The sequence below is a fragment of the Podarcis pityusensis genome, assembly GCF_964106645.2.
Source record: "Podarcis pityusensis genome assembly, chromosome: 10".
Classification (NCBI taxonomy): domain Eukaryota; kingdom Metazoa; phylum Chordata; class Lepidosauria; order Squamata; family Lacertidae; genus Podarcis; species Podarcis pityusensis.
Genome location: NC_138035.1, coordinates 65,410,626 through 65,434,806, shown reverse-complemented (window position 1 = coordinate 65,434,806; position 24,181 = coordinate 65,410,626). Strand labels below are relative to the sequence as shown.

Below are 24,181 nucleotides of genomic sequence, written 5' to 3'. Positions count from 1 at the left end.
TAATTCCCTGTGGCTATGACAAATAATGTGATTGTTTTGCAGTTTCATTGAATGCCCTAATGCTATTGTTTCTGAAAACCGAGAATTCCTAGTTTCACTTTATCTACAGTGCATTCTGCAATCTTGTTCAGATCTCGTCAGTGGTGTGCACCCCAGATGTTGTTTGACTACAAAGCCACTCCCGACCTAAGGAGGGGGAGGGGTTGCGGGCTCACGCCCCGGACTACATTCTCGCGGGGCTGGCGCCAGCCCCGCGGGACTCAGGGATTCCCCAAACTAATTATTATTCATTATCCCACAGCGCTGGCCAATCGGCAGGCGTTAGGGGCGGGCTTACAATAGGGCACTTAAGGTCGGGGAAGCCCTGGCTCGCCCCTTTTCCTTCCTTGCAGCAGCTGTGGTTTTTAGCTGTGGTTTTTTCTTCTCTGCTGTCTCGCCATTCTGGCCGCTTTATTGCCTAGTTTTTTCTGCAGTTTTTCCCATTTCTTAGCTGGAGCGCAAGCGCTGCCTCTCTGCCTCGGGTCCTAGCGCTGCCAGCCTTACCCTGTCTTTTGTTCCGCGGACATCCTAGTAACGCCGGGAACCCGGGACGCCCGTGGAGCGCGCGTTCCTTCCCCGCTCCGGTCGCCCTGCTTCGGATACACACGTGGCTTTTCAGCGGCTGGGTTTTCGGAAGCGGACTTCAGGCGTGAGCTGCCTCAGCGCTCACGGAGGTTTTTATAGCTGTTCGGGTGCATCTCGGCGAGGGGGGAAACGCGCCCTGATTCAGGCGTCATAAGCAGTTGTATCGAGAGCGATTTGCGGCTTTGGCCCATACAGTGTTAATTGCTATAGGTGCTTGGGACAGGGGTTCCGTTCGCGAGGGGGGCTTGTCTGTATCTCGGTGGGGGCCTGCCGGCAGCGCTATTTGTCATCAATTCCCTTTAACTCAGAATCGTGGGAAAGGCGTGAGGTGTACCGAGGGAGGCATAATTGTACTCTGGTGCGATCCTCTCGGCTCCGGGGCTCCCTGTTGCCGGGACAACATCAGCCTCTGCCGCCATTTTAACTTGACCACGTGGTCACACGACGGTCGCCATCTTAGGTGAGGCATCGGGTGACCGGTCCCTGCGTTGCTATCAGTCCGGCATCTGCCTGCTGCAGCAGATTGATACATTATAGCCGCTGGGAAGCTAGGGTGGAACTAAACGATCAGATTGCTACCTTGTTTAAAACCTCTTTGTCTGACGGTCGTTACGCTGTATCTTTTGCCTCTCCAGCTTAGTTGCATCTGTTGCCGTTCTGCTTAAGTAGAAAGATAGATTCATTGCCTCGCTAGGAAAGGTTACTTTTAATACAGTTGCTTACAGTTTCAGCAGTTCTTTCGAGTTTAGTGAGCTTATTGGCTACAAGCGTGCCCTGCTTTCTGGAGTACGCAGTTCAACCATAGCTCACTGGGCTGCCTGCTTCTGGCACAAGACAGTAGCTCCCGTGGAAGGAAACGGAAAGTGAAGAGGAAGCACGTGTCCAAGAAGAGCAGGAGAAGGGACACATCTGACTCCGAGGACGAGACAGGTACTTCTTCTTCTGAGGGTGATAGTGATGCGCCCATGGAGACATACTGGGGGGAGGGGGAGGAGACTGGCTTGTCATGCAGTCTGAGGCAGATGGGAATAGCTGTCCACATTACCAGGAGAGCACCTCATTGGGTACTTCAATCTTGTTCTTTAGAGCTGCCAGCCCAAACCAAAAACTGAAATCACAAAAGCAGAAAGTAACTTTCTGTGCTACTGACTACTAGTCTAGCGTACCACTGGGATCAAAGAAAGTGATTGGGGACAAGGTAGTATTTTTCACCAAGGACTTCTGAACATTCAGCACTGGAAATCACCACATGGGCCATACGACCCAATATCTACTGGTTCTTGTTCTCCAGATAGACCAGAAGATACTTATTCAAAGGATGGATCATTCCCATAAGAACATAGGAAGCTGCCTTATATTGACATAGCTGATCCAGCTCAGTAAAGTCCTTCATGCAAAGAATGTACCCTCACATTTGGACTATGGATATCAGAAACATTGGAATATTGTGCTTAATCACCAGGGGACTTCCAGGTGTTGACTTTCTCCAGTTACAGTGCTTTTGCATATGGTACATACCCCGCCTGATATCTGAAAGCCAGCTGAACACTCTGCCAGTCCTCCCATGCTAGTCCAAGAGGCCCTTGCGCTTTGGTGGTCCAACTTACCTGCACATGAAACAGGTTGTTTAGTATGGTGGCACCAGTTCTTTGAAACTGCCTCTCAAAATATACACCTGATGCATATGATCTTTTAATTCCATCGTATACTGGAGAAATTTTTTCTTTCTTTCCTTTGCTGAGGCTCTCCCAGTTTAGTTAATTTGTCCACAATTAGGCTAAAGAGTAAACCCTACACAAATCAGAGCCCCTAAGATGGTTGGATGATGCCTTGTACGCCTCTTTCCAGCAACTCCTGCAGCCATGCTGATGCCAAACCTATTGCTCTGCTTTCCTTTAGACCACATCAGTGAGGCTGAGAAGCAAGTTTGTGGTCCAGGCAGCACAGGACCTCCATATACACTGTCCAGGCTTGCACTTCAACAGCTGGGCTTTGCCCCCACAAGCGTACGCCATAGTCTCTTGAGACAGATCCAACAACAATCTGGTATTTGCCTTATTTTGTTTTTATGACATATTACTATTTTCATGTTATATATTATAATCTTTTTATGCACCCCGTGAATGGTTGAATGGTGAACAGTATAAAAATATTTTTAAATAACTAAGATAAAGATTGGTACAAATGGCACAGTAGCCTAAACAGCTTTTAAGAAGTTTCTGCTTCGCTTTCAGGTTTGGCATTACCATGGCAGGTGCAGCCGCCAAGTGGAAATGTCTTTCAGCAGTCTTCACCACAGACTAGAAAATATCTTAAGATGGAAATATTGGTTATGCTCTATTGCAGTGTAACAATTCTGGAGGTTTGGTTTGCCCATGAAATGGAGTGGGGCTGAGGGGGAGTTTGTTCCCTCATGAAAGCTGCAGCATTTTTAAAAAGTGAGTCCCTGGGGCAGAATGTCTTACAACTAGCAAAAATAAATAAATCCACATGCTTTAGGGATAATTGCCTTCTCATCTGCTCCAGGGTAATCAATGTATATGCTGACGTACTCTGTCGAAACATAGCCCATGGTAAATGGCTCTAATAAATCATTTGATCCCTAACTTGAGGAGACCCTTGTGGAATTTGTTTTTCTTGAAAACTGTCTCCGTGTCTTTTTAAACAATACAAATTAAGATTGGGAGGAAGGTGAGCTTGCTTAAATTACCTCAGGGCAGCTGTTTTATATGAACCAGCTTTTGCAGGAAATATGGTCTCGAGTTGAAATATACATGTGGGTCTCCAGGCCTTTTTCATCTGGTGACAGCTGCCTATCTTAATGCAGAATATATATATATATATATATATATATATATATATATATATATCATATATGCAGCCAGCTCTTTCTTACCAAATCAAGGGACATTTTCGATTTTGTAGACCAAATCATAGCGGAAAGTTGTTATTATTATTTTCTTCCTCATTACCAAGACAGGCCTGCTTGGCTAGATTATTATGTTATTCCGAAAGTAGCTATTCCCTCCAAGTCTTGCATACAAGTTTATTATCTACTTCTTTTCACTGTTAACAAGCCTAAACAGCATCCTGAGGCAGGCTTGGAGCTGCATATTAATTAGGCATTTCTTGCAAGGGATAAGTTCACAGAAAGCAACAGGGAAAGAGCTGTTCAGATAAGTATGAACGGAGGGAATTAGAACTTGTATAAGCAGCTGGGTAGACCTGCAAGACGATTTCTGGATTGGGGCAAATACAAAATCTCAGCAGCTAATTTCCCCCTCTATGCTCACCTGTGGATGCTGCAGCTGCCATCTCTTCTCCCTAAGGTACACTCATCTTAAGCATCTTCCTGTACAAGCAATGCTGAGAATGGTCCCTCCCAAGGCAGCTATAGGACAGCCTCTCAGGCATGCCATATTTTCAAGATGAGCTGAAACTGCTCTTGCATTTCATTGACATTGCTTCAAGATTACGTTCAAATAAATTCTTATGCCCTCCTTCGTATAACGCATAACTGATATGTGGAATTCACTGCCACAAGGTGTTGTGATGACCACCAAGCTTTGTTGTTGTTGTTGTTTAGTCGTTTAGTCATGTCGAACTCTTCGTGACCCCATGGACCAGAGCACGCCAGGCACTCCTATCTTCCACTGCCTCCCACAGTTTGGTCAAACTCATGTTCGTAGCTTTGAGAACACTGTCCAACCATCTCGTCCTCTGTCATCCCTTCTCCTTGCACCCTCCATCTTTCCCAACATCAGGGTCTTTTCCAAGGAGTCTTCTCTTCTCATGAGGTGGCCAAATTATTGGAGCCTCAGCTTCAGGATCTGTTCTTCCAGTGAGCACTCAGGGCTGATTTGATTTATGGAGGAAAAATCTATCATCTATCATGATGGTGATATATAGTGACTTTTCCAACCTGACACCTTCCATATTGAACCCATCATACATGACTGTTGACCATTCTGGCTGGGGCTGGTATTATAGTCCAAAAGATACGGAGGGCACCAGGCCAAGGAACGCTGCTATATACAGTCACCAAGTTCAGAGGCAATATGCGAGTGAATATGAGTTGCTGGGGGAACAGAATGAGAAAGGGCTATTGCATTCATGTCCTGCCTGCAGGATTCCTGAACATATCTGGTTGGCTATTGTGAGAAATGGGGTCCTCAGTCAGATGGATCTTCATTCAGCCAAACTCTTGGAACCTTGCTAGGACAGACCAATAACCCATTGCACTCACCACTATGGCCCAGGTCCTCTTGTTCAGAAGGCAGCCCTTTGCCTTATAGTGATAATATTGTGGTGCGAGGACCCGACCCCCGCGAAGTAAAATGAAGACACAGGGACACGTGATATAAGGTTAATGGGCTAGAAAAGGCCACAACTTTATTGATTACAGCAATGAAAAGGTATTGGCTTAGGCATTGGATCACAAAACAAGTGGGTTTATTCACCAGGGGGTCAACACCTGTTGATGCTAATCCAACTATAGGCTCACCCCTGATGTCACCGAGGGTCGTGCCATGGCCTCCCGCCAAGCAGGCTTCGGACGGAATACACGACCGCCAGATTCCTTTAACGGAATACCCCTATAAATTGAAGGCATAGGCGATGGCCACACCTAGCACTTCGACACACCACAACACATTATTCCAATGTCTAACCGCCACCCGAGCTAAAGGCTCGCCGCCAATACCTTCAAAGCTGCAACCAATCCCAGGTGCTTTTGCTGACACTAGCTAACCAAATGTCGTTCCCCCGATCCGATAAGTGGACGCCGTCATTCCGGTATAAAGCTTGGTCGCCGATCCGGATACGGTCATGATAAATGACTCGGCCATACATAGAGCGCACCCAACGGGCTACCGCCCGAATTACGAGTTTCCTGGTTCTTTCAATGGCCATACAGCTTTGCGCACCGCGCCAAACAGTTCGTTTCAAGAAGGAGGACCAGAACACTGTTGTTCTGGGACACAAGGCTGCAAATGCATTCAAGTCTCTTTTTATGCTCCACAACAAGTCCACACTCCTTCTGTTAGCGAGGTCATTCTCCCCCAAATGAATTACAAGGATGTCGGGAGGGCCGAACTTGGCTACTTTCTCCCACAGCAATGGCATAAGCTCCTCCCAACGCATGCCTCTTCTCGAAAGCCAGGAAACTCGAACACCATGTGGAAGGCCAAGATTGTATGCAAGGCCGCAGCTCACCGCTCGTACGCGGGCCCAATGAACTATACTGTGGCCGCAAATCCACACGCTTCTCCTGAGCATAGCTGGGGGTAAAATACAGAAAAGAAAAGGCAGATAAGTAGGGTAAAGCTGCAGGTCACATATTAGACTTATAAGCATTGGAGTTCCACCGGCCCATTTCTTTGATCCTGTCCGCCGGTAGCCCCAGGTGCGCGGCCGTGGTTGCGGCGCCCATCCTAAATGAGTGCGTGGCGTACTCCTGGGAGGATAGACCACAAGCCTTAATAGCCTTGCGAAGTACTCTGGTGAATTGGTGCCTCAACAAGGGTGACCCATCTTCATGGACCAGAAACAGACCCGGGCCGGGCGGTCTGAGGTAGAGGTACCGCCTAGTGTCCTCTACCGGGCATGGGCCCTGCTGTGCCGACGCCGTGAGCTTAACTAGGACACCCTTACCAGCCTGATCAGTCTTGGACTGACGTATATCCACTGTCACATTAGAATCGGACAACTGCACGTCCTTGCACAGGAGGCCGCGTGTTGAACCTCGTGCACTAACTTCAAACACCACCTCACCAACTCTAAGCGCGCCAAAAAGGCGATAGCGTATGCTGCGGAAAAGAGACGTGTTTCGAACCTGCACCAGCAAATTGACCTGAGTTTTATGCGTATCTGTGATAACCCGTAAGAATTGGCTTATGGCCCTCGGCCCTGTGAGGTTGTAACCTGCCCCAACCCTCAATGGCTCTACGGATCAAGAAGTCGCTACCCGGGTCATGAGCAAATGTAGCTTTTGAAAAGAAGCTGATGGCGGCTACGAGAATCTTTAAGGTTTTAGGAGCACGTCCCAGATCATCGAGATGGGAAAGGTACTGCAAGACATCGTCAGTGGTAGGAGGTACGTCATGTGAGAGCCCAGATAACCCAGACCTGGAACCAAGGAAATCACACCAGGCCTTCTTGTAGGACCTGAGAGTGGAGGGTGCCATGGATGCCAATACTCCCTGTATCACTTTGCATCTCCCACATTCCACAGGCGCTCCGGAAAGGGTTCGGGCAACAGTTGTGCTCCAGGTGCAAGCAACCGGAAGCGAGGTATCTGAAATCGAGACAAGGCATCGGCAATGTCATTATTGGCTCTGGGTACGAATTTGGCTGAAAATATTGTGTTGAACTCAAGGCACCGGAGGACGAACGCCCGCAGAAGGGAGGAGATCCTCTCAGACCGAGATGACTGCCTGGCTAGAATGTTCATGACCGCCAGGTTGTCGGAAGCACACGCGGTGATCTCGAAAATCTTCCGTCCAGATGTGAACGGCCACCACTATTGGAAAGAACTCAAGAAAGGTGAGATCCAACGTGATGGCCTGACCTTGCCATGCCGTCGGCCATCGTAGTGCACACCAGCGCCCCTTGAAGTACAAGCCAAAGCCTAAGGACCCAGCCGCATCCAATTGGACCTGGAAGTCTGATGACAGATTCAAGACATCCTGCCATAGAGATACCCCATTGTAGATCTCCAGACAAGTCGCCACACCTCCAGATCTGCCTTGACCGACCTGGGGAGGCGGACCCTGTTGTGCGGGTGTCTAAGACCACTGACAGCCTGGCTAGGCGGGCACGCGCATTGGAGTGGACCTGGAAATCAGAGGCCAAATTAAGGATTTCCAGCCATAGGGAGACTCCGTTGTAGTGTTCCAGAAATCTGATCCCCATCTCACAATCCGCCTTGACCGACTTGATAAGTCTTACTCTATGGTGCGGATGCTTGAGGCCCGCTGACAACCTGGCTAAGGGTGAGCGAAATGGGCGGCCTGGTGAAACTACTCTACATGCGAAGTTGAAATGATCTAGCAAGGACTGGACCTGTCTAAGAGCGACTTCATTATTATTATTATTATTATTATTATTATTTCGGGAAGGGTTTGACAAATAGTTTCGTTAAGGGCAACTATTTTCCCCACTGGCAGGCGGGCGGATTGAGCTGCTGTGTCAAGCTCTATACCCAGGCAAGTAAGATGCGTTGAGGGTCCGCCTTATCTGAGGGGAACTCCCAGCTCCTGGGCCAAAGCTGAGAAGGCCTCCAGAAGGGAGGCACATTCGCCAGTATTGGGTTTCCCAATGAGTAGAAAAGTCACCGAGGTAACGTGTCGCCCCAGGTGAGTTGGTTCTGTAGCGCAAGGCCCAGTCCCAACAAGTGCTAAATGTCTCAAAGGCCAAGCCGGCTGCAGAACAACCCATCGGCATAGCCTTGACAATGTAATATTTCCCTTGAAATTTGAATCCCAGCAAATGAGAGTCATTGGGATGAACTGGCAATAGACAGAAGGCTGACTATGTCACATTTTGCTAAGAGTGCCTCGTAACCAAAATTCCGGATAAGTCTTAGTGCCCGATCGAAGAATTCAATCGAAGAATGCGGAGAGGAGGGAGCTGGTGGGAGGTGCACCCGGATATGAACCAGGGACCTCTTGATGTGCAGTCAAATGCTCTACCACTGAGCTATACCCCCTTATTGTTGTTGTTATCATTCTATTATTATTTATCTGTTATTTATCCATTTATTGTTATTATTATTTATTATTGTTGTTATTTATTAAAATCTAATCCAGTATTATTTGTTCAATCAATTACCACTGTAAGTAGAATTAATTACTGATACTATCAATTGTCTACTGTAACTGACGATAATATGAAATAATTATTCATTATAGGGGATTGATCGGGAAAAACGCTGCTCATAATCATCAATGAACGATCTAAATGCATTTAGGCAGTGTGAAATAGTTTTGGGGTTATTATCCCGTCCATGTGGCACCCCCGATGAATTACGGCTATATGCACCCATGCAGCCTGAGGTGTGAGTAGATTCTGTTGCAGAGCGCTTCCTCTTAGGCGCCATGGATAACATGCTAAAGCTACTCCCACAAACACGTGCCACCGCTTACAAGCGGTTGTACCGGGACGTGTTATTGATTCTGAAACAAATATACTAATTAATGATTGCTTTACTTAAAACAATGATTCTCAAGCATTCAGTTAAATGTTTAATAGTTTATCCCATTAGTATGTGCTTCCGTGTGTTATTTATTACTCTCTCTATATATATTAATATTTATTATTATTATTATTTATTCTTTTTTTTAATTTTTCTTAAAAATTAAGATGCTTCCTACTTCATATTATAATATCTCATTCAATCCCCTGCAACGCAGAATATACCGGGGTCCCATACGGGGATCAAACCAGCAACCTTAGCATTATCGGCCCCATGCTCTAACCAGTTGAGTTATCCAGGCTCTCTAGAATTGTGTGGGACCCCGAGGGTCATTTAGTCCAACCCCTTGCAAAGCAGGAATATATAATTGTTCCATACAGGGATTAAACCTGCAACCTTGGCGTTATTGTCACCACGCTCTAACCAACTGTGGGTTCCGAAATATATGTAAATTATTTGTTATTAATGAATTTTTTTTTTTTTTTATGTTATTTGTTTATTTATATATTTATCTATGGATTTGTTTAATTAATTAATCAATTTAATCTTGGTATGTGACATCATTCCACTTATTCTATTTTATTATTATTAATGTATATTTATCATTATTTATTTATTATAATAATTTTTCAATAAATAAATAAATAAATAAATTACATCCACTTATTTTATTTATTATTAGTAGTATTTTATTATATTATTTATCTATTCATTTTTATTTATTTATTTGTTGTTGTTATTATTCTATTATTTATTGTTATTGTTATTTATTACAATCTATTCCAGTATTATTTGTTCAAATAATTACCACTGTATGTAGAATTAATTGATGATGCTATTAATTGTCTACCATAACTAATGATGATATGAAATAATTATTCTTCACTTGACTGTTTGGTTTGTATTTGCCTATAAATTTATTTATTTGCCACCAAGCAAAGGGTCAGGCAGATAGATACAGCTAACTAACACACAAGCATATAGGGATGGAACAATGGGCGGCCCCCACACTGCAATCAAATGGAAATATCCCTTTAACTAACAGTTTGAAAAACATAAGGTTATGCTGGAGGCCCCAGCAGAAGGAAAATGCTGCCAAGGACAATGTATCCTTGATTGGCCATCCGCCAGGTACCTGAATTAACAATGTACCGCGAATGTACAATGTACCGTGGGACAATGTACCACGAACTGCCTGTCTTTAAGCGACAATGTATCCTGCCTGGTAGTTATTATTATTAATTTTATTTATTTATTTTTGTTAGTTATTAAATTATTATTATTATTATTTATTATTTTAAATTATTATTATTATTTTAATTAATTACTATTTGTTTAATCAGTAAATATATTGCTAATCATTGATTCACTAATTCTCAATAAATTATTACAATGTAATTAAAGTTACTATAAAGCCGCTATCAATTTACACTAGCTATTGCTACTGGTTAATTAGCACCCTATTGTGTCCAATAAACTGGTCAAATTCAGACTTTATTCAAGCATCTCAAATCAGTTAAAATAATATAAAATTAATGTAATCCCCAGTTAGTAAAATCTCAAGCCTCTTAAATTAGTCTCTAATCAATTACTGAATATGTTGCTGCAAATCGAATGGCTTGATCAAATTACCTGTTTGATATTTTAAAATAGATGTAAATAATATATTGCAGATATTAATTAGCAAATTGAGCCACCGCTGACCACTAGATATCAGATAGTAAGGAAACTGCCTCCACCAGGGGACCTGCTTCAATTAATCTGCAATATATCTGGCAAACTGAATTTCAACAACTGCTGATACTATCAGCGATTATATTGATGTGACTCAATTGCTGTGAGCAATGGGCGGAGACGACTGTAGGTAAAGCAGCCCCGCCCGGAGACAAAGGGGACGCAAGGGGGTGGCAGTAAAGGTGTTACTAGAACAACAAAAGAGAACTGGTTCTGCAGCTAAAGCATAAGCTGCCTTCTGTAAGACCAGGAGGCTGTTAATTGCCCAGCTATTCGGAGCTTAAGGGAAAACAAAGCAACCCTGGCCGGTGATCAAAGGACAATGCGAGGGGAAGGGGAGTGGGGGGTGGAGGGTGAAGAATAATGGGGGTGTGACTGCGTCTCCCAAGTAACACAAATGCTGAATGCAGCTAATATAACGATAAATGCCAGGCAAATAAAATCGCGTTCAACTAAGTAGTTCTTTGGATAGCACGTTCAACTAACAAAGACTTTGGACAAAATAATAATAATAATAATTAAAAAAAAAAAATTCCTTCCAGTAGCACCTTAATGACCAGCTAAGTTAGTTCCTGGTATGAGCTTTCGTGTGCATGCTCACTTCTTCAGATACACTTTGGAGTAAGCTGAACAGAATCACCCTGGGGATGCAGCTGCAGTATAGCTGCTGGGGCAATGCAGTCGTCTGAAAGAAGTTTTTAAATGGAGCTGCCGCCCCCTGAAATCACGGAGGCGTGGGGGAGCAACACCAAAGGGAGAAGGCAACACGTGGGGAGAGGGGGAGGAAGGGCTCCCAGCCAAACCACGGAGCCTGCTAGAGAAGGACACAAAGCCAGCTAGCAAAGGGGGAGGGAGGACAATGTCAGCTCTGGAGGGACAAAATTCCAGAGTAGGGAGGGGGGGTAACGAAGGGGGAAATAATAATAAACTGCTGGAAAAGCCCTCACAGGAATTCACAGCAATACGGCAGTTTTAAAATGCACCAGCAAATCAAACAGAAATAGTAAGCACTCATAGAACCCACACCAGCAGCTCTCAGATTTTCCCCCTTCCAAGCACGCTGAGATGCTGCCCGCAAAGACACAGAGAGTGTCTGTTTTGAGGCCTGAAGAGCAGCACACACACACAGAGTGACTGATTTAAAGTCGGAGAAGCACAGCACACACATACACAGAGTAAAGGCTTCGGGATCAGAAATGAAATTAGGAACAATTAGGAGGTATTTGGAGAAAAGTAAAGAGGGAATTAAAGGTGGAATTAAAGTAAAGGTAGGTAAAAGCAAAGGAGGAATTACAGGCTTCCCTTTCTCAGAAGTCCTCTTCCAAGTTAGCTCCACGTGGGCAGGAACACTGAAGAGAGAGTGTCCTCCTGACTCGCTCAGGACGACAAAGAGAAATGAGGCCGGGGAGAGGCTGGCACTGCAGCATAAAGGCTGCTGGACACGCCCCCCCATGGCACCTGGTTGGGCGGCCACCGGGGGGGGCGTGAGTGCCAGCCAGGTGAGCTGGAGGCAGGGGGCAACGCCCCCTGCTAGGAGCGGTGTTCGGGCTCCCGCCCACAACCACTCCCCTCTCTTTCAGGGAGGAGAGTCTTAATCGAGATTGTAGTAGTAGTAGTAAAACAAAAAAACAAAACAAAAAAATGTGAATGCTATAATAGGACAAATGGAAGAATGGTTAGATAACTTTAAAAAATATAGATTATAGATTTGTAAAAAATCATAGATTGTATAAAAAATGAACACTGTAAAGGAAAAATTAGCATTATATATTATAGTAGAATGAATTTTATGTTAAACAGTCATATTTGTATACGATGCTGTGTTTTAATGAAATTTTATGTGAATCCTGCTTTACTGGCATTATTTTTGTAATGCATTTTGTAATCTATCTATCTATCTATCATCTATCTACAGTATCTATCATCTACTGTATCTATCTATATCATCTATCTATGTACCAAACTGATATATAACTGATATAACTGATCCATTAGATCTAATGCATAAAAGCAGTGTAATATATATATATATATATATACACTGCTTTTATGCTACCTCCAGGACTGAATATGCCCAGATTGTGGTCTTCCCACAGGCATCTGATTGGCCACTGTGAGAGATGGAGTCTGGACTAGAAAGGCCTTTGTCTGAGCTAGCAGGGCTCAACTTGCGCCCTTCCAATTTAACTGGGAGAGCATTTGGACCTGATTGAAATTCCACCCTGTGTTAAATTCTCAGGTGCTGTCCTCCCTCTCCCTCACTTCCGCTGCTCCCTTTCACTCTGTAAGTTTCTTTTTGAGAAATATAGAGACTCTGTCCTGATTTATTAAGTGAAACTCTGCAGAAGAAGGATGTACTCCGCTAACCAAACTTCAGAACACATATCCTCCCCAAAGTTGTTAACTTTAGGAGCCACAAGGTACAAAGAATCTTGATATGTGTGCAGAACCTTTGCAGAACTCATTAGCTTGTATACAACAAGGTTCTCAAATACGCTCCTTAGACAGCAGTCCAATACAGTTTGCCTACTGAAGGTTAAATTTTATTTTTAGAGAATACTTTATATTAAGGTGTGCCCTTCCTGTGCCACACACACCACATGCCTTATGCCCTGTAGATACATAGATGCATAATAAATTCTTCAGGAGGTGAAATAAAAAATCCTTCAAATTGCAGAGATGCCTTGGAGAGGGGAAGGGTGAAAACTTAGGCGTCTGAGATCTCAATGGGATACAGAAGAGCTACCAGATGCAAATTCGCTTGCCCTGATTTTTATACTTTTTAACAAAGATATTAGCATATTAGTCTTCCATTAGATCTAATGCATAAATCAAGTCAAGATGACCCTTTGTTTTACTTTGCAGAGGAAAAAGAAACATATGCCCCATACCGCTTCTGCCTCCTTCACCTCTTCTCTCAATATAGTAGATTTTCATAAAGCGGTTAAATGAAAGAACAATATTTCAGAGCTCTGCTTCCCGGGGCTACATTCTGTCAGGTAGGGGAATTAAGCTCATTAGACTGCTTAGGAAAACTTATTTTGGGGAAGATGGTGATAAATGGTTGCAACTGAGTAGCTGCAGGTGCCTTGATGGACAGCTTCATGCAAATATAATACTGTCCCCCCCACCCCGGAGTCTGTCTCTCTCCCTCTCTCTTTCTCTCTCTCTCTCTCTCTCTCTCTCTCTGACTTTATGGCATTTTGACAAAGACTTAAACTCTGTGTTTCTGTAAGATTGCTCTCTCTTGTCTAATATGTCTACCAATGACATCCATTTCCCTAACTTTATTTTTCTTCTTACTATAGAGCCCTATGTTTCCCCATAACGTTGGCTGATAACTCTGACTCTGTAGTGTAATGTAGCAGTAGAATCACTGCTTTCTCCATAGTTTTCTTCCATCGTTTTCTATTCTGGTAATGTGTATGTGTACAAGGGTCTGTTGTTGTTTAGTCGTTTAGTCGTGTCCGACTCTTCATGACCACATGGACCAGAGCACACCAGGCATTCCTGTCTTCCACTGCCTCCCACAGTTTGGTCAAACTCATGCTGGTAGCTTTGAGAACACTGTCCAACCATCTCATCCTCTGTCGTCTCCTTCTCCTTGTGCCCTCCATCTTTCCCAACATCAGGGTCTTTTCCAAGGAGTCTTCTCTTCTCATGAGGTGGCCAAAGTATTGGAGCCTCAGCTTCAGGATCTGTCCTTCCAGTGAGCACTCAGGGCTGATTTCCTTAAGAATGGATAGGTCTAGTCAAGTCCAAGCCTATCATCTCTCTCTCTCTCTCTCTCTCTCACACACACACACACACACACACACACACAGATCAATCATCTATTCATTTCAATGCATATAAAAATCTATGCATTTTTTTAACAATGCTTAGTTGGCAAACTGCATCGCAAAATTCAGATAAGTGGACCTTTGAAAGAATGGCTGTGCTTTTGTTCTTGAATCTCTTGCCCCACCTCTATTTCAGAGATAATTCACCTGTTCTACAGTTCCTGAACTGAGTTGGTAACTGAAGCATAATCCCACCTCCATATTCTACAGTTCTTTACAATTAGCACCCACTTGGAGATCAGGGACCACTGACCTTTTTCGACTAGTGGTAAATTTGGAATTTTGCAAAAAATACAGGGAATACCAGTCCCAGAATGGCTGCTGTGGGGCATGTATCACTCAATAGGGTGGCCACAGTTTAAAAACAGCAGAAAGAGTGACAGGAACACAAAATCGTGCAGGCATAAGCCTCATCGGCCATCCTATTCCAAGAGCCAGTGTGGTGTAATGGTTAAGAGTGGTGGATAAATATGAGCGGTTAAGAGTGGTGGATAAATATGAGCGGGAGATGGATAACATATGAGAAACTATTAAAAAAGGAAGGAAATAAGTGGAAACTGAAACCATATGAAGAAGTAAAAGAATATGTTAAGGATTGGCTGCATTATTTTCAGTTAAATGAAATGTTTAAAAAAGAGGTTTTAGAGAGGGGATATTCTGAAAAAGAAAAAGAAATCTTAAACAATGAAGTGAAAATTTTATCTAAAATGTATAAAATAATGTTGGAATGGACGAAGAGGTTAAATCTGTTATGATTAGTTGGGCTAGAGATTTCGGATATAATATTGAATTTGAGAAATGGACTAAATTATGGAAGGATGGGTTAAAGTTTACAGCTTGTACAACGATTAAGGAAAATGTTATGAAGATGTTATATAGATGGTATATAACACCAGTAAAGCTGGGTAAAATGTATAAAGTGTGTAATAAATGTTGGAAGTGTAAGGAGACAGAAGGAACATTTTACCATATGTGGTGGGAATGTAAGAAGGTAAAAAGCTTCTGGGAGATGATCTATAATGAGTTAAAGAAAATGCTGAAATATACTTTTGTTAAAAAACCAGAAGCTTTCTTGTTGGGAATACTGGATAAGGAAATTAGTAAAAAAGATGTGAAATTAGTTTTGTATGCAGTAACAGCAGCCAGAATTTTGCTGGCACAGAAATGGAAACAGGAAGAGATGCCCACGAAAGAAGAATGGAGGATGAAACTGATGGAATACGCAGAAATGGACAGATTGACGGGGAGAATTAGGAACCAACGTGACCAGAGATTCTCTGAGGACTGGAAGAAATTTACAGAGTATATCAAAAATTTCTTTGATGAGCAAATAACGTTCGTTGGCTTTCAAGAAGCTCTGTGAAATTACTGTTAGAAATATTGTTTAAAAAATATGATGTGATTAGGAGTATTTGAGTGCAATATAATATTGGGAAATGTGAGACGAGGATAAAAAATAAATGCAAAATTATCAGACAAGCTGAGGGAAGTTCTGGGGAAAAGGGTTTAAGTTAAAAATGGATGTATAATTTTGTAAAAATGTTTTTTTTATGGAAAATCTAATAAAATATTTATTTAAAAAAAAAGAGCGGTAGTCCCATAATCTGGTGAACCGGGTTCGTGTCTCCGCTCCTCCACATGCAGCTGCTGGGTAACCTTGGGCTAGTCACACTTCTCTGAAGTCCCTCAGCCCCACTCACCTCACAGAGTGTTTGTTGTGGGGGAGGAAGGGAAAGGAGAATGTTAGCCGCTTTGAGACTCCTTAGGGTAGTGATAAAGCAGGATATCAAATCCAAACTCTTCTTCTTCTTCTATCAAATGAAAAAAGAAAAAGAAGAAGATGTCACCTGTGTCATGCAGCAATGTGCTTGCTCATAGAGATAATCTCTTTGCATCTCTTCTCTCTTCAGAACAGATTGGAGGGCAGGTTCCCAGTCCTGGTAGCCAATGAAATATGCATATGATAGTGAACATTAGAACATGATGCATTATAATGAAGGTCAGGGAAGGAATCTTCCATCATCGTGGTTCTCTCCCATGTACCTTTATTTCAGTAGCAAATAACATCTGAAAAGCTATAATTTATCAAAGTTTTAAAGAAATATCAGCTCCGCATTTCAAGATAAGTGTGTAGCCCAACACGGCCTTGGTCAGGCACCCCCAAACTCGACCCTCCAGATGTTTTGGGACTACAACTCCCATCATCCCTAGCTAACAGGACCAGTGGTCAGGGATGATGGGAATTGTAGTCCCAAAACATCTGGAGGGCCGAGTTTGGGGATGCATGGCCTTAGTTTTTGAGAAGAAGATGAAAAAGGTTTTGATACAATTTGGTGAAGTGAGTTATGTTAGGCACTATCAAAATGGCAGCACAGTATGTTGTATGTAAGTCTGCTCAACTTTCCCAGTGGGCAGCATTGTGGCCGGGCAGCTGGGACCCGAGAGTAATCTGGCTAGGGGGGCAGAAATTTGACATCCCCTTCTGCATTGTTCCAGCCATGTTGCTGAAAAAAGAAGAAATTGTTAATTTCAATTTATGCTTTGAAATATATTTAAGGTTTAAGGGCAGTGTCTAACTAAATCATACTCAGACTCTTTAAAATCATTAGACAAGTTACTACATCAGTTGATTTCAGTGAGTCTACTCCATAGGAGCCAACTCCTAGGGGCCGAAGGCTCTTCATCCCCCCCCCAATAAAATATTTGAGGGGGCTGCCTCCCCATAGTTGATGGACATTGCCATTCAAATGGGGTGTGTGCACCGTGTCATAGAATCATAGAATCATAGAGTTGGAAGAGACCACAAGGGCCATCGAGTCCAACCCCCTGCCAAGCAGGAAACACCATCAGAGCACTCCTGACATATGGTTGTCAAGCCTCTGCTTAAAGACCTCCAAAGAAGGAGACTCCACCACACTCCTTGGCAGCAAATTCCACTGTCCAACAGCTCTTGTGATCGATTATGCAGGGAAGGGCTTAGCCCAGGCCCCCGATATTTTGTTCAAGTTGGCACCCCTAGTCTACTCTGAGTGTGACCAAAAATGAATTTAAACAGAGTATGGATTAGACCATGGTTAGGCAAACTAAGGCCCGGGGGCCAGATATGGCCCGTTCGCCTTCTCAATCCGGCCCACAGACAGTCCAGGAATCAGCGTGTTTTTACATGAGTAGAATGTGCGCTTTTATTTAAAATGCATCTCTGGGTTATTTGTGGGGCATAGGAATTCATTCATTCCCCCCCCAAAAAATATCGTATGGCCCTCCACAAGGTCTGAGGGACAGTGGACTGGCCCCCTGCTGAAAAAGTTTGCTGATCCCTGTTTAAACAGATTCCTGCTGTGTAAAAATAAAGATAATCCAGTTTTAAAAAGCCTTCCAAAAGACGCAATATGTAAAGCACACCATCCACTAACATTTTGAGAGCAATTTCTCTTAACTCCCTTTACGCTCATTTTGAATGCAGACAATATTTATTTGTCAAAACATTGATTATGTTTGTGCAATACATTTGCCAGGAATTGAAAAAACTGTGTTTTACTTTCACCAACACGCCACTGCACAACTGGGGTGAATGTGGAAATACATATTTGATAGCAGAAGCAACAAAAATGGTCCAAAGCATTCTATAATTTTTCTGCAGCAGAATCTACTGCTGCCTCATGGTGTATTTTCTCAAAGGCTATTATTAACATGTGCTGTAGCAAAGCGCATTGCAAGAATCCTTGGGTACAACACATGTTAATAATAGCCTTTGAGAAAATACATCATGAGGCAGAATGAAGCAAGCTGACACAGGAAGACACCTCTAATGAAATCTGAAAGGGAGGAAAAATGGACCATTATTAGAATTCAATCTAAAATGATATCAATAGATGAAGGCAGATGGAAGAGTGAAATATTTGCAGATTCCAACTACCATCTGGCCCTAATTTATTATCCATCTGATTGCAGGTAATTATTATTTGTCTGGTATCACTAAGCACTTGTTATTTATCTTGTTAAACCACATTTGGTTTTAACACGAAGACCTTCGCAGATTTGGGTGATGTGTAATTTATGTAAGTCCTTTTATTGTCCTTTGCTTTCTTCACAGGGCATCTAAAAACAACCACTGCTCTCAACTTAGCTGATTAATTAATTTTCAGCCTTCCACTTCCCTGGATTGCAGCCTTGGGTTACAGGTTTAAAATGATAAATTTGCAGCAGGGCATCATTTGTCAAGCTATATACAGCGAATTCCTGAAAAATCCCCCTTTTAGCCAATATTTAATAGTCTGTTGTCCCCCAAATCCTCCTGTCCTTCCTTTGTTTTATCTTTAGGTCTGGCTATGCATAAATTATGGTATGCTTTGACTTTTGTGAGAGGTGTTGCCTTTAATTGTATTATAGCTGAAAATTGCAATTTTTTAATCTGTTATCATGTAAACTGCCTAGGATGACTTTTACAAATAAAGGCAGGCTATAAATGTTCTAAATAAATAAGTAAAGTGATGTACTGGGGACTAAGATTGTGTGTGTTTGTGAGTGTGGAAGCTGTCCAGTTGTGTAGTACTTGATATAAATGACAACATTCCAGCTGCTAGTCTTTCGTTTCCCTGCCATAAGTTCAACCCTCAACGGTGCAAACATGAATACCTGAATATCCAAGCAGTGAAGATTACATAAATTTGTAAAATCTAATTGCAGGTTGACATGGTGGTACAATCTTGCTCCAAAACCCAACTTGTTCCCAGCATCCTTGCAGTAGATTGGTGTTTCCTGTTTGGTGCTGATCCATTGATAGACCCTTCTTACTGGGTTTTTGGTTTCTGCAATGTCCCATTAGGGAGGTGTGTCAGTCTCCCCCATGAATTAATATTCAAGAGGAATTTAAAAGCATTATTGTACACTCAGGCATTGCCCCCTGCCCCCCGCTTGTGGGCTTCCCTTAGGCATCTGTTTGGCTACTGTTGAAATGGGTTTCAGGATTACATTCGTCTTTGGTCTACTCCAACAGAGATCTTGTGTCACAGTTTAACTGTGGATGTATTCCTGAGACCTTACTGAATCTTAGGGGTTTTTTTATGTTGACTCCACCCACTCAACTACCCTTCGCCTCTCAAACATTCCCCATCACTCTCACATGCAATCATACTGCATCACGGTGTGGTACGCTGGTTTGACATCAACGGATAGGAAGTGCCTACAGAGGGTGGTGAATACAGCACAAGATATTATGGGCTGTCCCGTGAATCCGCTGGATGACATCGCAGAAGAATGTTGCCTCAGGAGAGTGAGGAAAATTCTCAGGGATGATCCACACCCTGGCCAGCATTTTCTTGATCTCTTGCCCTTGGGCAGAAGATATAGAAGCATGATTAGTCGCACCAACAGGGTAAAGAACGGCTTCTATCCGTGGCTGTTAGGCTGCTGAATGAAAAGATAACAACAGGGCAACTGACTTTCGGGTTTGGTGGGTGTGCATCAGTAAACGAGGGGAATTAAGACTAAGAGAGCTGAGAGGGGGGTGCTCGTGTAATCTCACTGCATACAAGTTGTACAAGTGACAATAAAGTATTTCAATTTCAATTGTTAGACATCTGCAGATATCCTGCCATTTATACTAAATGTTGCACCACAAAACAGACACATCTCAGCAGATGACTGGAGTGGGTAGGCGGATCTATGTTTGTCATAATGAAATAAATCACAGTGAGACAAAATAAGTCCCAAGAAACCAGCAAATATAACCAGCACCGAAATTTGCGTCCTCCAACGAATGATACCCGAGAATGAATTATGACAACAGATATACTCATAAAACAATTGCATATCTCCGCCAATTACATAATAAAGCTTTGACCGATTGCAATGGGAAATACATGAAACCCAAGATGTAGCTACCCTTACATCATTTACAGTAGCTGAGACTCTAAATGTACAATGTGTTATTTGTGAATTTCGGGAGCTCTCCACAACTGTAGCCAACCTTTAACCCTCTGAAGCTATGGGTGTTGCAGTGAGGAATCCATCCTTCATTTATACTTACATGAAGGTTAGAGTTGCTACCAAAGTTCACTGAAAGTGAAACTTAGTCAGTAACAACATTTCTGAAGGAGGGAAGGCTCACCTTTCTCTTCTTCGCCATTAAAGTTTCCCCAGAATAAATTTCAATTCAGATGTGTAGGGTCCTGGTAGCTGCAACTGGTCGGGGGGGGGGGGGAATGGCTTCCTTTCCTCACTGCAATTTCGCCTGCAATAAAACAAGCCACAGACTTTTGAAAGCCCATTTTGAGAAAGAGGTGAGCTTTACAAGCCCAAAAATGATTACCTAGCTTGGATTAACATCAGATCTAGAGATGAATTTCCACCACTCACCAAAAGCCATCCCAATCAATACACCATACCATACACTTCCATTTCCTTTTATTTACTTTAAATCAGCAGCAGAGGTAAGTGGAGAGAGTAAGGTAGTTGTTAGTTTTTGCTTTTCTCTCACCTCTCTGTTGGGTAACAGTACACAGGAGCACAGGGAACCATGACTCGTCTAATTCCCTCAAGGGCTTCTGCAGCTGGGGATCATCTAGCAAATGAGATGATGTCATGACTCCTGACTTCATGTTGCCAGTGTGATTTAGCTACCTAACAACATCAAAGAGGGCAATCAAAGCCAATTCAGAGTCAATGTCATGGTTCCCAGCTCAGCATTGCTGCATCGTGGGCCCCTTTTTTCCTCATTTTGGAGGAGTCCCTGGGTAGAAAATCCATAAGTAGGAGCACATTTTCCCCATGCTCAAAAATCTTGCCCACCTTTCGGCAACATTTGCTTTTTGTTTGCTCTAGGCATATGGCATTGCACAGTTCAGTTCTCAAATCACTCCTTTTCAGTTTACGTGGCGAAAACATTTCTCATGTTAGAGACACTCTCCTGTGTATATAGGTGAACTTCCATGCTCTTCTTACCACCGTTAGACTCGTTAATTGCCTTGTGTAACTTTAATCTTCTGGGGTTTTGTATAGTCCCGTTTTAATAAAAGGTGGTCTTTGAACTTCTGCTATCCCTTACCTTTTTACTTATGGGCCCTTTTAATTACAGTTTCATTGTGTTTGCCTTAGCATGGCCTTAATGTTACTATGACACAAGCCCAGAACTCCTACTAACATTTTGTGCGCATGTGGGTCACTTTAGGCTGATCCCGGTTTGTCTACATAGGAGAAGCATGGTAGATATCTTCAGCTTCCTGGTGGACTTCTTCCTGCATAGACATAGTTGTTGTGAGCATACCCAGCCCAAGGAGGACAGTGGCTGGTAGTTAATTCTTTACTGACAAAGCATGTCACTTACAGTAGCTCCTAAACACCAAGACACAGAGTTCTGGTGGCTCAATAGCTGACATGCCCTCCCTAGGCTTGCACTGCGAGATGGACTCTTGGAGCAACAGTGTGACCATGCCTCCACAGGTACTTAACCATGTCCTCCAACATTTCTCCAATGGAAATAGGGATGTCCTATTCCATCATCATCATCATCATCATCATCATTACTGTTTACACCCCACCCATCTGACTAGGTTGCCCAAGCCCTTCTGGGTGACTTCCAACATATATAAAAACATAACAAAACATTAAACATTAAAAAAAACCCATCCCTATACAGGGCTGCCTTCAGATGGCTCAGGAGTTGGATGACTCCAACATTCTTTCAATGAAAATAGGGATGTCCTACTATACCAGGGGTCAGCAAACTTTTTCAGCAGGGGGCCAGTCCACTGTCCCTCAGACCTTGTGGGGGGCCAGACTATATTTTGGAAACAAAAATGAATGAATTGCTGTGCCCCACAAATAACCCAGAGATGCATTTTAAATAAAAGGACACATTCTACTCATGAAAAAACACGCCGATTCCTGGACCGTCTGCGGGCCGGATTTAGAAGGCGATTGGGCCGGATCCGGCCCCCAGGCCTTAGTTTGCCTACCCATGTACTATACCCTCCAACATTTCTGTGATGAAAATAGGGACTTTCTCAGGAAAAACAGACATTCCGGGATCAAGTCAGAAACCAGGACTGCTTCTGTAAATCTGAGACTGTCCCTGAAAAATAGGGACACTTGGAGGGTCCGATTAACTACCCTCACACACAAGCTATGTGTGACTTCTCCTAAATGGAAGTTGCCCCTGTGCCTACTTCTTCAGGCCTCTCCTGGTTCTGGGAGACAATGGAGAAGGGGATGGAGGGAATTCTACCGGCCTGCCCCTCACAGCCCCCAACTCTACCTTCACTCCTGCCATGTCCTGCACCTCCTCCCCAGTCTCCGACTGCTCAGACTCTTCCCTTTCCTCCAGCCTTGGCTCCTGCATCACAGGAGGTGCAGAACCCCTTAAATTTATACCCCCTTCACCTGATTCAGCCTTAGGGCCTCTGCCACACACTTCTCAGAGCCCTGTCAGAACCTGACAATAGTGGAGGCTGGTTCATTCAGGCCAATGGAGCGCTGTGCCATCAACCTAGCCTTACTTGCAACCAATCAGGGTGTATCTCTGCCTGTCATTGGCTCTGACATTCTCTTCTCTTGGTCTCCCCGTATTCCATCTTACCCATTCCACTGGGCACCAGCTACCACTGCATACACAAATGGGATGGTTGCTGCTGAATGTTGCTTACTCTTCTTATCCCATGTGCCTCTGAATATGTATAGAACTCAAGGACTCACTAACATAGAGATCTATAATGTATTTCTAGGGACCTGAAGGAAAGCTGTGCATGAGTGCATTAATCCAACCAGCCGTGCTTAAAATCAATGTCTGCATTAAAGTAGTGCTTACAGTGACATCTGCCCTCAGAAGTAATTTGAGCAGGGGATGAATCCTTCTTATATGTATTTATTTTATTTTATTTAAGCAGGAGGTAATTACAAACCGATAGATGCTTAGAAATGGCACCCTGTAAAGTTCAAGTGTTGGCGATTACCAGAGAGAAGTTAGAAGTGGGCATTCAGAAACAAGCAAAATGTACAATTTCTCTGTAGAGTTGAGGCCAAGCTCTGCTGTTAAGGGAAGCAAAGTGTCATGAACAAATACCTTTGGTGTTGCAGCACCATATTGCTTGCATAATTGTTCCAACTTAGTTCGATTTCCTTGTTGGGAGAGGTCGGCTAGAGATCTGGAGTAAGGAGCCACCAGTAAACTGGTGGGAAGGCAAAGCATACAACTGTGTGCACATTGTGTACAAGTTATAGGATGTGTACACACCCTACAGTTAAAGAACATGATTTCCCCCAAAGCATCCTGGGAAATGTAGTTTGTTAAGGGTGTTGGGGATTATATATGTGTGGGAGTAACCTAAAGTTCCCATGGTATCTTTGGAGGGAAACATGTGTTTTAAATATGCACAGCTATAAAGAGATGATAGATAGACAGACAGATAAACAGACAAACATTGCACACAATTATTTCAAGATGTGTGTATGTGTGTAGCTTTGTTAGCACACATTGCTAAGAGGCATATATCTGGAAAGCACAGTGGTACCTTGGTTCTCAAAAGCCTTGGTACTCAAACAACTTGGAACCCAAACACTGCAAACCTGGACGTAAGTGTTCCGGTTTGTGAACTTTTTTTCGGAAGCCGAACATACTCCATTTTGAGTGGTACACTTCTGATTTCAGTGCCACACTTCCGTTTTGAGTGTTACACTGAGGTGTGTCTGTTTTTGCTATTTATTTTGCTTTTTTTGTTTTTGTGACTGTGTGAAACCCAGTTCAGCTACTGATATTGATTGTGTGAGTGCAGTACATTGATTATTGCTTTCA

At 43.2% G+C, this 24,181-nt stretch overlaps 1 long non-coding RNA gene across 1 annotated transcript; it reads right to left on the bottom strand.

Moving 5' to 3' along the window:
• Positions 1–4,985: 4,985 nt before the first annotated feature.
• Positions 4,986–9,517, bottom strand: LOC308457860. Its single transcript, XR_013977128.1, has 2 exons — positions 7,017–9,517; positions 4,986–6,919 (listed from the first exon to the last, which is right to left on the bottom strand). It is a non-coding gene; the product is annotated as an uncharacterized lncRNA (long non-coding RNA).
• Between the last annotated feature and the right edge of the window lie 14,664 nt (positions 9,518–24,181).